The following is a 21712-nucleotide window of genomic DNA, read 5'->3' on the forward strand; positions in this document are numbered from 1 at the left end:
ATTTGCCTCTTGCGAAATTTTATTCGCGAACTAGGGTGTACGCCATAAAGGTTCGCCCCTTTCTTTTATGTCATTGTTCTGTGGTTATCTCTGCGACAATTTCGCACATCATGATCTTCTTTTGATATGAGTAATTCTGCAATTATTCTTTCAGAATTCATAACTTCTCAAAGCTTCTTACTGATAATATCTTTTAAATACAACCTGTTCCATGGTCTGTCTAATCTATGACCAACATCTCTTCCTTCTGGATCCATTAATCTATAAGCTCCTGTTCCAACTATCTCCTTAATGATGTAAGGTCCATCCCATTTTTTGCTAATTTTCCACCATTTTCTCGCTGATATATTGGTGTTTCTCGCAGAACTAAATCTCCTGGTTGAAATTCGTATTTTGACACGTTTATTATATTCTCGAGCTAATCTTCGCTGATAATTCTCCATATGTTGTAAAGCTTTTTCTCTTCTTTCTTCTAATTCATCAAGTTTGTTTAAAATTAAACCCGCACTAAGATTTTTCTCCCAAGCTTCTCTTTTTGTTGTCGGAATAACAACTTCTGTTGGTAACACCGCTTCAACTCCGTATGTTAAACAAAAAGGTGACATTCCAGTAGCTTCTCTTCTAGTTGTATTATAAGCCCATACTGCATTATGTACTTGTTCGCACCATGATCTGTGATGTCCTTCCAATTTCTTCTTTAATATATCTGCAATTGTTTTATTTGTTGCTTCTACTTGCCCATTAGCTTGTGGATACAAAGGAGTGGACTTTCCACATTTTATCTTGAATGCATTAAGTAACATTTCTATATTCTGCCCCTCAAACTGTTTCCCATTATCAGATACCAACTGTGCAGGAATTCCAAATCTGCAAATGATATTTTCGAATATGAATGTAAAGATATCTTTGTCGCGAATATGTTGTACTGCCTTCACTTCTGTCCATTTTGTGAAATAATCTGTTGCGACTATTAAGTATCTTCTTTGTCCAGTTCCTGGTAAAAATGGCCCCACAATGTCTAAGCCCCATTTTCCAAAGGGCCACACACTGGTTGAAGATGACAATGGTGCTCCTGGTGCATGTATTTTCTTTCCATGTCGCTGACAATCTTCGCAACGTCTTGATATTTGTTTTGCATCTTCATGCATGTATGGCCAATAATAACCTTGCATTTTTGCTCTATGTGCCAAAGATCTTCCTCCACTATGATTGCCAGCATCTCCACTATGTAACATTTTCAGCACCTTTTCTCCTTCCTCTCGTGTCAATCTGAGTGATGGTCCACTAAAGGATTTTCGGTATAGCAACCCATCTCTTAATTCATAATTCGTTGCTCGGTTTTTAACTTGTGTGTTTCCAATCTATTTCTTGGTGTTTCTCCTTTCGCCAATATGCATGAAGTTCCATTCTCCAGTCTGCGACATTGTTTATTTTTCTTCTTTTTCATTATCTATTACATCACATCCACATCCTCTTCTTTATTTATTGATGGTGACAGAAGTGTTTGTATTTTTATGCATCTCGCAGTTGGATCTGTCATCATGCTTGAGATGAAAGCAAAAGCGTCTGCGAGTCTATTATCCTTTCTTGAAATGTGCCTCCATTTTATCTTTGGGATTTTCGCTGATAATTCTTCAACTTTCTTGTATTTCTTCAAGGATGGTTCATTTGTAGTATACTCTCCTTTTATTTGGCGAATAACTAGCTGCGAATCACTAGTGATCCTGGCATTTTCTAGTTTCATTTCTATTGCGAATTTTAAGCATGTATCACAGCTTCATATTCTGTTTCATTATTAGTGGATGCAAATTCCAATCTGAATGAAAAAGCCATCTTTATTCCTTCTGGCGAAATTAAAACAATTCCAACTCCATTTCCTTCTCCATTTGATGATCCATCTACCAATATTTCCCATCTATTTGGTTCTGTTAATAAATCTTTTGGATCTCCATGTTCTTCTTCTACATCCATCATTTCTTCTACTGCTTCATCTTCTTCTAAAGGAAATTCTGCCAAGAAATCCGCAACAACTTGTGATTTTGGTGAAGACAAAATTTCATATTTAATATCAAAGTGGCCTACTTGTGCATTCCATCTCTCTACCCTTCCTGATCTTTTAGAATTCTTCATCACTGATTCAATTGGCTTTTGTTAATACCTTTATCTTGTGTGCTTGAAAGTATATGCGGAGCTTAAATGATGCATAACCAATGCTAAGATTAATTTTCAATCTTTGAGTAATTCTTCTCAGCAGTATTAAAAGTTTTGCTAATGTAATAAATGGGTTTCTCCACTCCTGCGTCTACTCGCAATAACACAACACTTAATGCATGCGACGTTGTCGCAAGGTAAATCAATAATTCTTCTCCTGGTTCTGCCTTTTGTAAAATAGTTGTATTCATAAGATGTTCTTTGATTCCTTGAAAAGCCTTTTCACATTCATCACTCCATTTAAATTTTGCACCCTTCTTGAGTATATCGAAAAAATATTTGCATTTGTCTGATGATCGCGAAATGAATCTCCCCAGCGAAGCTAGAAGCCCATTCAACTTCTGTACATCTTTTATTGTTGCTGGTGTTGGCATGTCACGAACTGCTTGCACTTTTTCTGGATCAACCTGTATTCCTTCCTTTGATACAATGTAGCCTAAAATTTTCCCGATGCAACTCCAATAGTACACTTCTCAGGATTCAATTTAATGTTATACTGCCGCATTTGTTCAAAAATCTCCCTCAAATCTTGTACATGGTCTTTAGCTTATTTACTCTTTACTAACATGTCGTCCACGTATACTTCTAATTTTTTGTGTATCCATTTTGCGAACATCTTCTCTACCATTCTTTGATATGTCGCTCTCGCATTTCGCAAACCAAATGGCATTTTCGTGTAACAATATAAACCTCTTGGGGCAAAGAAAGCAGTATGTTCTTGATCTTCTTCAGCGAGAGGAATTTGGTTATACCCTTTGTACCCATCTAAAGATGATACCCTATCATTTCCCGCTGCAGATTCCACCATTTGAGGAATATCGGGTAACGAAAAACTATCTTTGGGGCAAGCTTTGTTCAAATCAGTGAAATCTATGCAAATCCTGATTCCCTTGTTTTTCTTTGGTACAATGACCATATTCGCTATCCATTCTGGGTATTTAGCTTCTCTTATAATTCCTGCCTCCAGCATTTTCTGTAATTCTTCTTCTATTTGGGAATGGTAAGTTGTTGCGATTTTTCTTATTCTCTGTTTAAATGGTCTCACATTTTTGTTAATCTCCAATCTTTGGCAAGCAATTGATGGATCTATTCCTGATATCTCATCCATGTTTCCTGCGAAAATATCTTTATATTCTCGCAACAAGTTGACAGTTCTTTCTTCTTCTTCTATATCCAAATTCTCAATATTAGAGGCTCCTCCACAGTCCCAACATTTATTTCTTTTGTTGGTTCTGCGGCAATGTAACTGGGTTTAGGTTCTCCCATTGGTGTTGGTTCTTTTATTTCTTTTATGGGTTCTTCCTCTTCTTCCGAGATTTCGCTGGGTATTCCTTTGCCTTCTTTTGCCCTTATCATATATACTCTAAATTCTTCTTCTTTCTTTGCTTCTTTTGCCAATTTTCTGCGAAATTGTTTCTTTTTTGCTTGTTCTTCATAGTGTTTTACCTCAATTTGATGACATAATTTTGCATTGTCAACATCTCCTGTGATTTCACCTATTCCATTTGGAGTGGGGAATTTAATACATTGATGCAATGTTGATACCACAGATTTTATCGCATGTATGCATGATCTTCCTAATAACATATTATATGGAGATTCCATATCCACCACGCAAAATATTACATGTGTTTCGATTTCTCCAAGTGGAATTCGTACCACTATCTCTCCTTTAGGTTTTGTTGTGGATTTTCCGAAGCCGTGAACAAAATATGTTGAACTGGACATTTCTTCATCTTTAAATCCCATTCCCCGGAATGCGTGATAAAATATTATATCAACTGAACTTCCTGCATCAATTAAAGTTCTGTTCAACATCCATTCTCATGTGGATTTTATTGTTGTCTCCTTCTCTTTTCGTGTAACAGGCACTGTAATGACCAACGGAGATGTGTGGTTCAAAATTTCTTTTGGTATTTCTTCCGCCATGAATGTAATTTTTTTCTTTTCCCAATCTTTCAAGGGTGATGTTTTTTCTACCGCCATAACTTTCTTTCCTTCAAAATTTCGTTTATGTATTCTTCCTTTGATGTTTTCATGGAATTCATTAATCAATCTTTTTGTTATCATATTACACTCCAATCTTTTTCCATTTCCATTAATTATATTCATCTTTCTTCCAACTGATTCACTGATTTATTTAATCACTTTCTTGATTTAAATATTCTCAATCAACAATCTTCAACTTTCGATCTTCAGTTCCCTGTTTCTAGCGCCATTATGTAGTTGCAGGAAATCCTACACTACACCCCTCATATGATTTCATTGTTGATCAACTCATTTTTAGGTTTACACTCTTAATTTTATTGATTAATTTTTGAATGTTCTTACAAAAAAGATAAAGAAGTCAAGAATGATCTCTGCTCTGGACTTTCTCTCTCCTATTTACTTAATTCTTACTCAAAAAGATCCCTCTCTTCTTTACAACTCGAATGACTATTTATAAGGAAATACATAGTGGATGACAGCTAATATGTCATTTATTTTCGGATATGGTTTGCGACATTCTCGCAACCTTACAAATATTCATTTTCGCAAACTCTCTAATTTTCGCAGGACTATCATACCTTTCTCTTGTTCTTAGCTGACGTCGTTTATTTTATTATTTCTGGAGTTGTTTTGCGACGCTTAAGTGTTGTGTCATTGATAATTTCGCTGAAACATAGTTGTTGCGAGATTTTGATCCTACACCAGGATTAGGTTTTCTAGTTTTTAGAGTTCTCCATTATATAGTATTTCGAATCAGGGTTGCTTACAATCAAAGCTAAGATAGCTTAGTAACAAAGGATTCAATATTCACCGTTAGATGAACTCCTGATTTAAGATTCAAGCTAAGTCTGCTTAGAAATTAAGCAATCAATCTCCAACGTTAGATGGTCTTAGCTTGTTACATACAAATGAAATATACTTATATTTAGATATGGGTTACCGTACCTAAACGTGTATATTGAGTTGGCTCAATAACAATTAACCGAAATTAGACATATGAACACTTTTGTCTTAGCCGTATTCATCTAACATTTGTAGATCAAATATGAAGATCAATCAATCATAAAAGATAATCAAATGAATATAATTGTGTTTCAAATAGAGTTGTTCAATTGTTCACTATCTCATAGAAATATATATGAACAAATTGAATCGAAATCGGTTTGATTCGTAATCGTACAAAGTTCTTATACAAGAATCAATTCATGAACATTAAGCCACGGTTTGCAAAGTTAATTTGCATTCCTTAAATCATAAATGATTTAGTTCATGAGTATGAGAATCATACATAACTGATTTTAGAACTTCACCACTGTGTTCGCAAACTAGGAACGCGAACAGCAGCTCCGGACCTTGGCCTAGTCAAGCCGTTCGCAAACTCGGTTCGCGAAAAACTGTTCCGGACCCAACTTAGGTAAACCCGTCCCCATACTAGGTACGAAAACAAGAGTTCTGTACCTTGTCAGGTAAATCCGTTCACATGCTAGGTACGCCAAACAAGAGTTCCAGACCTGAATTATCACAATACAGTTCGCATACCTGGTATGCATATCGTGTTGTATCCAGACATTGGTAATTGTTCTAAACTGTCGTTTCAATCATTGAAACATCCTTGAAAGACGACAATGGTAATCTCACACATACCATTAGCTTCAAGTAATTTCCAAGTGATCGAATGATCAATACGAAACTTCCCAAGCTAACATCAAATGATTGTCTCACACAAATCATATAAGATGTTCAAGGTAATTTTCACATGATCATCTTTTGACTTAATATTTAGTTTCCAACAAATAAGTTATTTCCAACTAAACTCGTCAAGAATATGATGAACATAGATAAAGAAAAAAACTTCAAATACATATTTCGAGAAACAGATAAGCGAGATAAACTCGGCTCGAAATATCAAATGTGTATAATGTAAAAGTCTATGTAGTTATACGACTTAGTCTCATAAGATGATAGAATATAATAGACTTCTGAGTGATAGATAAGTTTTAGTCTCCACATACCTTTTGTTGATGAAGTTCCTCCAAGCTCCTCAGTAGATCTTCTTCTTCAATTGGTGAACACCGTGAAGTCTAAATCTCAACTACACATTTTATCATAATCTGAGACATATATATAAGTAGACTAGAAATCAAGTATATAGTTTTGATCAACTAAACTTGACAAATAAGCTTGAGATAGCAACGCTTGCAAGTTCGACCGAGCAGTGCTCTAACAAAGAGTGTTTACTGTTACACCCCACTTTAATCTTAAAGTAAAACCATAGAAATCATTAAAGCTTATTTAAAAGTCATCTTCCACATGCAGCCACACTATCACGTCTACATAATAGGGTCATCATAGAATGAAATTGTTTGATAGCGTTTACCTTTATCCACCACAAATTAATTGTATTATTCTAAGCCTTGATCTTGGGATCTCCGGTCAGCAAGGTTGGGTATCCTTCATGGAAAGTTTAATTGATGAGCTCAAACCTCATCCCCTTCGATGCATTACTAACTATCTCTTTGGACAAACCTTTCGCAAATTAGGGGTTTGCGCTATTCTCCTTGGACTTTATCCAATCAATGGAAATAACGCCAATTGATATCAATTATTCTTAAATTTAATTATTACAGCTTGAATAAAAAAATGTATAGATATAGCTAGCACATGCCTATACCAGAGAGGAATGTATTCTAAAAATCATCTTTGGCACTCGGCTTCCTCCCGTGATTTATCTAATGCAGTAAACTCAGATTCCATAGTGAACCGAGCAATACATGTCTTTTTTGTACTCTTCTAAAAAAACAGACCCACCTACTAGAGTGAAAACATTTCCATTCGTAAACTTAGACTCCTCCGAGTCAATTATCTAGTTTGCTTCACAATATCCCTCAAGGGCAGAAGGATACCTTTTATAAATCAAACAAAAGGCCATATAGTATTAATTTTAGGTATCGTAATACTCTACTAATTGCATTACAATGCTCCTGCTATGGATTACAAGTATACCTACTTAACTTACTCAAATTATAAGCAATGTCTGGTCTCTTACAGTTCATTATATTCATCAGACTCCATATATAACTCTTGAGTATTCAAGTTGTGATACTCAATTACCCTTATTCTTCTTAAGTCTACAAGAAGGATAGTACGGAGTACAAGATGGACTAAAATCAAACATATTGTATCTCTTAAGCACAGGTTCAACATAATGAGAACGACTAAGACTATAACCATTAGAATATCTTCTAATACGCATCCCTAAGATCACGTCAACATGGCCTAAGTTTTTTAAGTCAAAGTTCTCATTCAACATGCTTTTAGTGGAATTAATCACATTTATGCTTGAATCAAGTGTAGGCATATCATCAACACACAAGCATACAATCACATGGGCATCCTTGACAAGTTTCGTATAAGCACACTTGTCAGATTCATTAACTTTAAACCCACTAGTCATCATCACATGATCAATATGCGTGACAATACCTCGTACAATTATCTATGAAAGTTACAAATCAATTCTTACCATCTCCAGTTGGGTTGATTTCAGGTCAGCTAGGTATGAAGAAATTAATTCTAAGGATCTATAACTTCTCTGAACATTTTTGCTAAAAGGTTCTATAACATATTTTGATTCTACACAGATTCCATAATTGTGTTCATTCTCAAAACTTAACTTGGGTACGCATCCTACGCTAGCCAGTTTATACATTGACTTAAAGTTATACGTCCAAGTCTAAGATGCCAAACATTCAATGGCAAACAAAAGAAAGCACAAGAATCGACTAAGTTCACTTTATCAGAATTTTTGTTGAAGCTTATGGAGACCCTAAGTGGTATGGCACAAGCGGAAGCGGTATGATGACAAGGAGAATCCACTCCTTCAGGTGATGATAGAAGACTCCAATCCAGGAGCAAAGACTTTAATCCAAGAGTTAAAGGATAATAACAATGGTGTTTAACCAAACAAACTTAACAGTTTCATTAATCAAATAATAGCGAGCCGCAGCTAAAGAGAAATGACAATAAACATGGCTATTTAAGCCTGCAAATGTAAAACATAAAAGACTAAAATTACTAAACTAGCCTAAGAGAATATTTATTCTCATAAAAACAGGATAAATATAAAAAAAAAACTAATTATCCTAATAATTAAAATACCAAACCTAATAGATATCCAAGATTTAGCCAAATCTTGGAATATATGAGACTTGCCAAAATACGTCCTGTATCACCAAGTCTTATAACTCTTTCCTAAAAAACAATGCCCTTAGTTACAATAAGTTTTTCCAGATTCAATTATTATCTTATATATTTTACCATCTACAACAGAACAAGATACAAGATTCTTGCGTATGTCCACAACATGAAGAAATTCACTTAATGTGAGAGTATTTACATATGTGAGCTTCTACTTGACCTTTTCCTTTCATGCAACCTTTGTTGCAGTGTAGTTACCCATATATATTTTCTCGACATCCCCTATCCTATGACATGAGGTGAACAGGTCTATGTTTCTACAAACATGCTTGGTGGCTCCAGAGTCTACCCACCAGTCTCTCACATTGGTTATTAAAATAACTTCCAACAACATGCCACTGAACTCGTTCTAGTTAATTGTTTCACCTAAATTAGCATTAGCTTTCTACTTATTAAGGTTTTTATGTTGTCTACGATTTATTGCCACATGGCCAAGAATTTTACAAACATAACAATCACCCTAAATTAAAGTAATGTTATATTCAGGTTTATGCAACATACCTTTCTTATGAGAACCACGCTTAGAGTTGCATTTTATGTTCTCACCTTTGTCAGCTTTGAAATATTCGTGTTCATCCACATGCGCATGTTCATCATGTACCTTGCAGATAACACATTCTTTCTCTCGATGCTAAACAACTATTCTACTTGAATCTTTTTACCCAATACGACCAAACTATTCTCTCTGGTTTATGCATAATTTTCGTTTGTACTCTGAATCGGAAGACAATAATTTCTCAATCACAGCAGACACTTGAAACTTCTCGTCAAATATCATTCCCGTAGATTGGTACTTTTCCTCTAAAGCATACCCCAAATTATAACCTTAAAGTTATCCCTTAAATAATTCAGTTATAATTCTGCCTAACTCGATCATGCAAAATAATTTTATTTAGCTTATGTTAACCCAGAAATAAATATCTTAAAATCCTTCATTGAAGTTTTCTGGTCTTTCAACATCTTTTTCCATTGTTAAGATTGTTGGAACCGGTAATGAAGTATCAAACATCAGACATACCAACACTTTGTGGGTTCAACCGAGCAATGCTCTAACTATTCCATGCAGTTGAGAGAAAATATTGCCTCCAGCTGATAAGCACGAAAGTGCGACGCATTTTCACCAATAAATACATTAGCTGGGACTCATTTATCACTAATAAACATGTTTTAAGTCTTTTCAAGGAAATAAGCTCTTATGGAGAAAGTTGCTCGAAAAGTGGTTTTTGCACCCAGAGGACACGTGTTATTCGGACTCCCAATTTTGTATAAGGGGTACCTCATTGATAATGGGTACACTAATTACTATCGGCACCCAAGCACTTTGGATAAGTAACGACCTTCTTCTTCATTTGAATTTTCAGATTTGGCGAGAAAAATGGTGGCAGAATTAGGGTTTGGATTTTGGAGTTGTTCGACTGAGACTCAATGGCTGAAATTTAATGGGTATCTTCCTTTGGGTTAAACAGGCTTAGTAAGGTCTTTCTAGTGGAACGAATTTGGCTACAAGGATCGATCTGAAATCAAAGCATAAAAAGTACTTTTGGCGGGAAAGTGCAGTTGGTTTGTTTGGGCGTTTTTGGACTAAACAGGGTTGGTATGGTCGATGGCTTGGATTAGAATTGGCTGGAGATTCGGTCCGAAGAAAACAGAGCAGTGGGTATTCACGGGATTTCTTGAGATTTTCTGCATTGAAATTCGACATGATTTGGTCGGATTTGATGATTGTTTTGGATTGATACCACCCTGTTACGACTAAACAGAGATGGTAAGTCTTTTTTTTTCGAAAGAAAATGAAGAGGAGGTACGTGGAGTATTAGTGAAACAGAGAAGAAAACATCTCGGTTATTTTTGTGTGTTCCCGAGTATAACTGAAGTTGGTGTGTGGACAGCATGAGCTTAACTCATATTTCTAGAGGAATTCAGCGTGTTGGAGTGTGTTAACATCTACAGAGACGCGTGGGAAGAGAATAAAGAAGAAGAATGGAAATAAAATCTCGTATCCATGCAACGAAGTAAAGAAAGAATATATGGAGTTACTACAAGGATTTTCTCGAGCTGTGGAGTATAAATAGAGTGGTTGCAAGCAGAAAAGGGGACAGAGAGAATTGGGAGCAGTTTACAGCATAACAGAGCCGAAAAAATTCAAGTTGCATAGGTATAGTTTGCTGCTGGTGAAGAACATACGAAGAACATAAGACGCTCAAGGACAGTCGTTGTGCTACAGTGACAGCGACGGTTAGATTTTGTCGTTCTCTGTAACAATTAAGTTTGTAACAAATATAATTGTTACAAACCCGGTTTTAATCATTTTCTCCCATTTTCATCATTTGTAAACACTTTGAGCAATGAAATCGACTTTTGAGTGTGTTTCCAACATGATGATGAGCTAATTCTCCCACAACCAAGGCAATGAGGAAGCTATTTATGCATGAATAATCTGTAATTATTTTATTTACTCTAATTTATAATTTATAATTCACTCAATCACTGGTTTTGCAGAGTTCTAAATTGTTTGCATAATTTTCTTAATCAGTTGTGATTCAATTTGATAGGTTATACTTTGTTTAGTCAATTGATAATCTATGCTTAGGGAGTACAATTAATATTTGAGAATTTGCCTGATTATTTGTGAATTAAGAAATAAGGGACTTAAAGGATAATTAGAGTTTTGTATTATTTACTATCATTCATTCATGTGTAATAGTGGAGTCAGTGTCTTGGTTATTTTTAATATCTTGAAATCAATTTTGCATTAAGTTTTCTTTATTTTTAAGTTTATAAGTCTAAAATCTATTGCTTTTACAAGTCTCAACGAATCTATTTCTACAACATTATTGAGAACACATCAAATTTTGGCGCCGCTGACACGGACTTGTTTATAGATTTATTTTAGATTTTATTTTTATTATTTTTGTTCTTTTTTATGCGTTTTGGATTTCTGTTTGCTTTCAGACTTGGAGTTGAGCTAAAGAAAAAGAGATGAAGTGCTGAAAAGAAAAGCAAAGCCAAAGAAGGAAAGAAAAGAGAAATCCAAAAGGAGTGAAGAAAAATATTTTTGTATATAGTTATTTCATTTTTATTAGATTTTATTTTTTAGATTTTATTTCTTTTTATTTTTAGAAACTGTAATTAGAATTTTATTTTTGTAATCTTTTATTTCTGGACACTTTTGAACTTTATTTTTGGGACATTGGACTTTATTATTTTAAACCCTAAGGAAGGGTAAAAATTTTAAATATAAAACTACTTCAGGGAAGGAAAACAGTTACGATAATGTCTAGGCCCCTCAGGTTCGTACACTGACACAGGAGTCGGTGGCCTGAGTCGACTTCAACGGTTCATCGCCCGTCTGGTACGGGAGGTAAGACTCTATCCACCCACGAATCCCCTGTCAGTGGGTTTTATTTTGTGTTGAGACTCTGGATGTCAAACTGGTATAACAATAGCCAATATAATGATTATCCAACTGAACAATATGGACATCACTCTTTTTATGACCATAATGTGAATAGTGGGTGGGAACGCCAAACTTTTGACGGTTATGGTCCATACCATGGCGATCCCAATTATTATCCACATGCCCACTGGTCATACGAGCAAAATTCTTATAATTCCTCTCCTCTAGATGAGGCACGTTAGATACTTGAGTCAACGCATAAGTTACTTAGTCGACACATAAGTTAGCAGACACAAATGACTTAGTTATGGACGAAAGAACTATAACAATGAGTGAAACTTCTTTAGAAGATAACCTCAGGAAGTTAGCCGAGTCAATATGTGAGTTAAATGAGTCAACACGTGAGTTTTCTGAGTCAACACGTAGGATTGAATTAGAGACGGAAGAAAGAAGTGCTCGAATTACTCTTGATTGCCCATACATTCTTTCCAATATCACCCATGAAAATGAGGACAATTTTTATCAAGATGATGAGGTTAGAATTGGTAACACTACTTGTGTAGATGAGGTTCAACCATTTTCATGTTATTATAATGATGATTATGATGTCGTAGATGGGGCAAAACGATTTGCTGGTTTTCACGGGATTGAGGAGACGACCGTACGGAGGGGACTCCTTGAACCGAGCGAAATATTCAACCTCATACAGATGCACTGCAATAAGGGAGTGCTTTGAATTCTAGAGATCAATCTTTAGTACTCCGGCTTAAACCAAGACAATGGCCGTTCTAGAGTAAATTCGATCACAAAAGAGGATGGGTTGATCTGTAGGATGGAAGCTGAGAAATGTGTGGAATCAATGGTAATCAAAGATTGTGGGTGTGTTGTGAATTCTGAATAAGATAAGTTCTGAATGATTGAATCTCTGTTGAGAGTAATTACTCAGATATTGAGTTAATCTCGTGTTGTCTATGAGACGTGAGATCGTTGTTCTTGTATATTCAATCATGATTTCAGAGACTTATTTATATTGCTGGAATTGTAGACACCATGATCCCATGAAGTGTGACAGTTGATGGAATCAAAGAGTGGGGAAATGGAAATCGTGTTTGAAACCAGTTGCTCATCGTGCGGAGACTTGGTCGATTTTCCATCCACTACTTTGTTAACTCCTTCAACTGATTGCACGACTTGCTCACATTTCATCGTGTATATGAACACACGTGCCATAGACCGCCAGACCAAAACCATAGTTGATATCCCCCCCAAGTGACACGATTGATGTCTCGTGGTTAATTAGTCAGTTGCTGACTTCATGACTTTATGGGACAACGAGTCCATGTATTTGCTGAGTTGAACATGATTTTGCAAAATGTTCTGAGACTCATGAATTGAACGTGTCTGTTGAGACAGAGGTATAATTCTCACGTTGAGGTGAGAGAGTATTGCTCATCTGATGAATTGTTGAATATTGATAGTTGAACCAGTATTTCTTGGTTTGAGCAAATATTGCTCATCTGAGCAAGTGTTGCTCGTATGATGAATTTATTGGTAGCGTGACCAAAATGAAACATTAATTAGTATACTGGTAGTTGAACCGAGCATAATAAATAAGAATACTGATCATGAGATCATCGTAAAGTTATTAGTGTTCGAATCTGGAATTATGATCCTTGGACTCAGAAACCCTAATTTGATCAATTGATGACCAATTGATGGTTTATTTGAGAATTAACCATGGAACGAAGGAGGACCGGCTACATGAGACCGTGGGTCTATTATGTAACTTCCATATGCTCGCGTGAGCAAAATACCAAGATCTCTTGAAGAGTTGGTGATTTTTTGATGAAAGAATGATCAAATGCTGGTTTAACCATTTATTCGAAAAATGCTCGTCTGAGCCTTAGGTGATAAAACCTATTTAATTATGAAGAGGTGAGGGATCATCCAAGGGGTCATGAAACCGGCCCTGGGTGGTCACGGGATCGACTGACGATCACTCCATGAAATTCCAAAATTATTTGGAAGAGTTTTGGACCTAATACGTGCAATTGCGCAAATTAGGTCAAATCATGAAAATATGCGGGACTGTCTCATTGCGAGCCAAAGAGCCAACCTTGGTCGGTCAAGGTAACATGCTCGCATCGTCAACACGTCCGTGTCTCAGTCCTGAGAATTTTGATATTTTCTGGCGTGCCTTTGAGCAACCATTCGAGAAAATATGACAAAATCAGGGTTTTGCTGAAACTGAGGAAATTTCATGAGATGAAGGAAAGTAATTATGAAATGAAGGAATGTTTAAGCGTGGGACCGCTGAGGCCAAGGCATGGCCGGCCGGCCGCTTTTCCTAATTTTATATTATTTTTCATGAATTTATGAAAATATCATGAAATAAAGGAATTTGTTGAAATTAAGGAGTTTCCTTGAAGTGAAAGAGTTTCCATGGGATCAAGGAAGCAAATAATATTAAAAAATTTAAAATAAGGGCGTGTGGGACCGGCTGAGGCATGGACGGCCGGCTGGGGCCCGGTCCCGTGCGTTTTCCCTATTTTTATGTATTTTTTCCATGATTTGAAGGAATTTTCATAATTTGAGAGAAATACCATGAAATCAAGGAATTTCATGGGATCAAGGAAACCTTAAAATAATAATAATAAAATAAAGGGAGTGTGGGACCGGCTAGGGCATGGTCGGCCGGCTTGGGCCCGGTCCCATGAGTTTTCCTAATTTTATATTATATTTTTCATGGATTTATGAAAATACCATGAGATTAAGGAGTTTTTATGAGATTAGGAAAATAATATAAAATAATGAGGAACCATGAGGTGTGGGGCCGGCCGGGATCAAGGCATGGCCGCTTGGCCAATAATCACGGTCCCACAATGTTTTCCCAATTTTATATTATTTCCTTGGTGCGAAGGAAACACCGTGAAACTGAGGAGTTTCCTCAAAACGAAGGATATTTGTTCAAATGAAAGGATTTTCATAAGATCAAGGAAAATAACAAAAATATGATAAAATATAAAACTGGCGTGGGATTGGCCACGACACGGCCGGCCGGTCGATGAGCCCAATCCCTTGGCGCCTTGGTCAATATTTTAATTATTTATTATTTTCTTTCCTATTTGCATAGGTTCATCGTTTCGTCGTATTTTGAAATACTCGTTTGTGCGGTGATTTTTAGTGTATCATCGTTGAGTACACTTGCACCTTTTGAGCTGGGGCTTACTCAGAGGTAGCTCAGATGCCCGTGCATTGAATATTTATTACTAACCCATGGAATTCTGCTGGGAATAACCATAGATTGAAGTAATGAAATATTGCGAAAATATTTGAATATTTTCGGAAATTCAGTGGATGAATCCAAGAATTTAAGAATAATTAACTGATGACTCTATACTAGCAGAGCAAGCTGTCTAGGAGCATTAATTATTCTGACATGAGCTTGCTGGAGCTTCATATCCTTTATATAGTCAGGGAAAACTTGTTGCTTGTATCCTGAAGACGTGATCGCTCATACTAGCAGAGCAAGCTGTCTAGGAGCCGTCAATCTCGTGATTCTATATAGAAATAATTACTGAAGTGTTCAGTATTCATTGAGATATGCCGTTGTCCAGCCGAGAGACTACATATCCGCATGTACTTTGAGAGAAAGTATCCTCAGTCAGAGATTCGATGAGAGACTCGTGTCTCAATATTTGCGTCTGATTGCTGGATCAGAAGTTCGTATAATTATGGGTTTACGATTTTAGCCTTTGTCGAAAATCCACTATCTACAGATGTGGACAGTGTTGATGAAGAATCTGAAGTTTTTAGGCATAGTGATAAGGAATTTGTTACTCCAATTGAGCTTTATAATGATAATACTATTTCTGGTTTAAATCCAAATAATTTTAATAATTATTCACCTATCCAAAAGGACGAGAATTTGACTAGAAATACCCCTGTTTTAGACGATGTAGTATTTCCTTTTTACGAAGCCAATGATGGTTTAGAGGAACGGGTTTATTTTGAGTCTAGCGATTTAGAAACAATAGTCTTAGACAAACAAAGTAAACTCGTAGAGATGAGTGAGGATGAACCTTTCTTAGAAGAATCAATTTACCATTTCCAGCAATCTGATGACCTAGAAATTAGGAAAGTTGTGACTAGTCTTTCTAGAGACACTGAAAACTCTAAGTTTGGGGGTGATTATCATTCTCCATGTGTTTTAACTCTTAGAAAGTTCCCTTACTTGGGACTTGACATATGTGCCTCAACCATTTTACAATATTATCTTCATACACGTTTTCCTGAACCTAATGATGTCTAGAAAGAAGCTCAGTTGTTAGAAACCCGTCCTCTGGTTGATGTGGTTAACCCTGTCTATGATACCTCGATTGACTTTGTTATCCCACCAAAAACTTTTTCTCCAATTGTGGGAACTTTTGAAATTCAAATGTGTCAGATATTAAGTTTTGAGACTAAACCTAATTACTTTAGGAGATTAGGGTCGACACATTTGTTTAAGGAAGATCACCACTTTCATTGTGGTCACCTGTGTGAGTCAAATCTGATTGACTTAGATGATCCCCAATTATTCAGGTTATTGTTATGTGCCTCTAAGTTCGTGGTTGAGTATTTTCAAACTCTACAACTTGATCTTCGGGATCTTACCTTTGAGGAAATCCAGTCCAGGAAAACTTTTTATCAAGACCCTTTTATAGATCCTGAACCTGAACTACAACTAGATATTGTTGTCTTAAACAAAAAGAAATAAGGGTATGTTCGGTATCTTCATTGGTTTGTTGCGATCTTCTCTTCTTTTGGGTAACACTTTTTGATTTAGATGACCCGCAGTTGTTCAGGTTACTTCTTTATGATTCTGCGAGGTGACTAATCCTTTCCTAGTCTGGCTGAAGACTTTAAACTTATCACTTGGTGGGAGGTAACCCATGTTTTTGGTACTCTTGGTAATATCCTTCCTCACTTCCTTTAAATAGTAACAATTTCTCCTTGTTCATGTTTTTACTTTCATCTTTAGAACATTGAGGACAATGTTAGATTTAAGTGTGGGGGAGTGGTTATTAACTTTTTATTTTTCTTTTTCAGGAATTTTCTTGCATATTATGACCAACTGTTGAGCGGGTCTAAAAAATAATAAAATAATATATATATATATATATTATGACCAGCTGTGCAGCGGGTCTTTAAAAAAAATGTTGTGATTGTTAGGGTTATGACCAGCTGTGTAGCGGGTATTTTTCATTTATTTTTCTCTTGCATGTTATGACCAGCTGTGTAGCGGGTCTTTCAACAAAAAAAATTGTTATGACCAGCTTTGTAGCGGGTCTTCTTCTGTTTTGATCGAGGACTAGCAAAATGTAAGTGTGGGGGAATTTGATAAGCACGAAAGTGCAACGCATTTTCACCCAAAAATACATTAGTTGGGACTCATTGTATCACTAATAAAATTGTTTTAATTAAGTCTTTTCAAGGAAATAAGCTCTTATGGAGAAAAGTGGTTTTTGCACCCGGAGGACACGTGTTATTCGGACTCCCAATTTTAAGGGGTACCTCATTGATAAGGGGTACACTAATTACTATCGGTACCCAAGTACTCTGGATAAGGGACGACCTTCTTCTTCATTTGAATTTTCAGTTTTGGCGGGAAAACTGGTGGTAGAATTAGGGTTTGGATTTTGGAGATGTTCGACTGAGACTCAATGGCTGAAATTTAATAGGTATCTTCCTTTGGGTTAAACAGGCTTAGTAAGGTCTTTCTAGTGGAACGAATTTGACTACAATGATTAATCTGAAGGCAAAGCATAAAAAGTACTTTTGGCGGGAAAGTGCAGTTGGTTTGTTTGGGCGTTTTTGGACTAAACAGAGTTGGTATGGTCGATGGTTTGGATTAGAATTGGCTGGAATTCGGTCCGAAGAAAACAAAGCAGTGGGTATTCACGAGATTTCTCGAGATTTTCTGCATTGAAATTCGACATGATTTGGTCGGATTTGATGATTGTTTTGGATTGATACCACCCTGTTACGACTAAACAGGGATGGTAAGTCTTTTGTTTTCGAAAGAAAAGGAAGAGGAGGTACGTGGAGTATTAGTGAAACAAAGAAGAAAATATCTCGGGTATTTTTATGTGTTCCCGAGTATAACTGAAGTTGGTGTGTGGACAACATGAGGTTAACTCATATTTTTAGAGGAATTCAGCGTGTTGGAGTGTGTTAACAGCTACAGAGACGTGTGAGAAGAGAATAAAGAAGAAGAGTGGAAATAAAATCTCGTAGCCATGCAACGAAGTAAAGAAGGAATATATGGAGTTACTACAAGGATTTTCTCGAGATGTGGAGTATAAATAGAGTGGTTGGAGCAGAAAAGGGGATAGAGAGTTTTGGGGGGATATGGCAGAGAGCTGGGGCCGGAGAAAGGAAAGTTGCAGAAGCCATTGCTACACTTTCAGGTGAAGAAGAAGACGAAGAATAGACCACTGTTTTAACATGCCTGTCATCTTTTCTTTGTAACAGTTACTCAATTGTGACAGTAGATTATGTAATATCCACAAAGCGTTACAAATCTCTGTTCTATTATAATTCTTCAATAAAAACACCTTTTTGAGCAATGAATTATCTTTTTGAGTGTGTTTTCACCATGCGGAGCTAGACCCCAACACTGGGACGACGGAGAAAGCTGTTTTTCACCCATATGGTAATTAAAGTAATTCTTTTATAACTATTTGCATAGAATTAATTGTTTTATGATTTCTATTAATTATTTGTTATTTTGTTTGATGTCGCATGCTTAGTTTTAATTACTTTTGATGCGTCATGCTCACAACTTACAACTAATGTTTTATGAAATCTACTTTGGCAAAGAATAGAGTTAATATTTCTTTTATTTTGAGCTATAATTGCCTAGGATTAATTTTTGAACTACTTGAATATGAAAAACAATGAAATCCTGAGTCCCAGTAAATTCTTCATTTTGTGATATATTTTGTATATATTTTATTTATTTCTAGTATTTTCGTTTATTAAATCTGAAATCAATCTCATCAAGTCCGAGTGAACGACAACCTTATTTACCACTATCTAAAATCCCATCACCAGCCCGAAAGTATTGATCTAAATTTCTCAATAAAAAAAATGAAAACTTTGAACTCTTGAATCTGCCAATAAAGAAAAGATCCCCAGATAGTTTTCATCCTTCCCCATCACTCTTACGCCCAAATCAGACATAGTTATTATTTTTCGAAACTCATCTACCCTTCCACTGAGCACCACTGCTGATTTGCTAAAATTAATTTATCTCTCGGATCAATCTGAATATTGCTTGATCAACTTTTTCACATTTGCTATACTGATCCTGTCATTTTTCTCAGAGAAGTATAACTCATCCAAAAACATTATATAAGAACTCATCGAAGCACATCTATTGATTTTTAAACCTTGATATCAACTTTTTTCTTCATATTTTCTCATTAACAAAGAGAACCCTTTAGATTAGATAAAAAGATGGAGATAAATGACAACCTTGTGTGAGCCCTCTTTCTCCCACAAAAAAGCCTTTTGAACCACCAATTAAAAATATAGAAAAACTTGTTGATGTAATACAATTCATAATTAACGGTAAAGAATGACCATGAACACCAAGTAATTGTAACATCTTCTCCAAGTATGACCAATTAACTGTGTCATATGCCTTTAACATATCAATTTTTAAAGCAAGGTAACCTTATTTGGATTCATATTTCTTCATAGAATGTCGTAACTCCATTGCAATCACTATATTGTTAGTGCCTATAGAGACAAGAAACTGAGTTTCCATGTAAATAGTGCCCATTTATTTTATTTGCAAATTTTCATCTGATTATTAGATAAATATTTGGTATGGGTTAAAAGATATTTAAGAGAGGGAAAAAAATGATATAATAGAGAAAAAGAGAATTTTAGTAAATAAAAAGAGTTAAAAGCCAAATATTAGGAATATAAGTAGGTTAAAGGTGAGAACGGGATATAGAAACCCAATATCCGTCTAAAATGTCATGGAAACTCAGGTTTTGTGTTGGCCAAAAAAACGAAAATTGAGTTTCCTTAAAGCATTTTTTTAAACGAAAATTGAATTTCCGTAAGGTAAAGCTTATCTTAAAGGAGGAACGGATCTGTTCCACTCTTTAGATAAGCCAAGCGAGTTCACCACAATCCAAGTGATGAAACATAATACATGTCTTTCCCTATAAATAAGCTAAAACCAAGCGCTGAAACATAGTACTTGTCTTTCACTATAAATTAACTATAGCCAAGCGAAATATCCTTCCATAATGCTTGGCCTAATAGTGAAAGAAGAATCTAAGTCATTTAATTAGGTGTCGTGGTAATACATGTCAGGTACACATCATCACATGTCATCAATTTTACAGAAGTCACGGCATTTTCATTCAAAATGGGAAGGAGGTTTCATTTCATTAAAATTGGAAAAGAGGTTTCAATAGGTTATTTTATTTTGTATAGGGCTCGGACAGGGTGGTCTTTATATATTGTGAGTTGTAAATGGGGTCAACCGAAAATGACTCAAAAATAAAAGTAGGAAATACCCTATGGTCCTAGGAATAATATATTAGAGAGAGTCTAGTCCATTTGACTGAGTCAACTGTCTGTTTGGTCCTTTTTGGTAAAATATATTATAGTTTGGTCCTAAAAATTATGGTTTGGTCCTACGATGACGTCATGGATGATGTAATTGTCATCTTGTAGTGGCAGAAATACCCTTTTAAATTAGGACCATATATATAGTCAAAAAGTAAGAGAGAAAAAATCATTTTCAGCTTTACTTTCTCTCTCCTATATTTTCAGATCTAGAATTTCTCTCTCTTTGTTTTTTCTTTTTTATTTTCTTCCTGCTAGTCATGAAGAAGATGATGAACGATTCTCTCTTCTCTCTATTTTTTTTTTCTGCTAGTGATAAAGAAGATGAACGATGATGATGATGAATACGATGAAGTTTTGCGTTTTTTTTTTGATGTTTTGCTTCTGTTTTGATGATGAAGACGGTGAGGATGAAGATTCTGCTGCTATTTATGATGATGATGAACCTTTATCATCTTCACATGCTTGGGTAAGTTTCGGATCTACAAAAGAAGATGAAGATGACGGAGTTCATTTCTGGAATGAACTCTGGTTTGTGATGAAGATTTTGGTGTTTTTTCGCCTGTTGTTGCTGCTGATGATGGAGAGGATGAAGATGAGTTGCTGCTGCTGATGAAGAAGATGAAGATGACGGAGTTCATTTCAGGAATGAACTCTGGTTTGTGATGAAGATTTTGATGTGTTTTCTTGGTGAAACGAACTTAGAGCTATCAATTTATAACCCGGCTTGCGGGTTGACCCTAACCCGACTTGTTTCAACCCGGCCCGGCTTGGCTTGTTGTCTAAACGGGCCGGTTTAGGGTTGGCATATACAACCCTACTAGAAAACAAGCCGGGCTAGGGACAACCCGCGGGTTACCCGTCAACCCGTCAAAATTAATAAATATATCCCTCAATCCCACCAACTCTTTAAAATCCATGATTTGCAAACATATATTAGAATTAGTTAATTTTAAATCAATAAATAAAGCTAATGTTGGATCTACCCAAACAAATATAACAATTTTTAGATTTTAAATAATCAATCAATAAATTAAATTACAACTTAGATTCATCAATCACATATTTATTCGGGATGTCCTAAATTGATAAAAGGACTAGCATAATTTAAACAGTGAGTTAGTCTTACTCACATTAATTTAAACTTATAAAATGATAAAAAAAAAAAGTAAAATGCTTAGTTGATGTTAGGGTTCTCTGCCTAAGAAAACTAAAGCGCCGTAA

Source organism: Papaver somniferum, chromosome 3, assembly GCF_003573695.1.
Source record: "Papaver somniferum cultivar HN1 chromosome 3, ASM357369v1, whole genome shotgun sequence".
Lineage (NCBI taxonomy): Eukaryota > Viridiplantae > Streptophyta > Magnoliopsida > Ranunculales > Papaveraceae > Papaver > Papaver somniferum.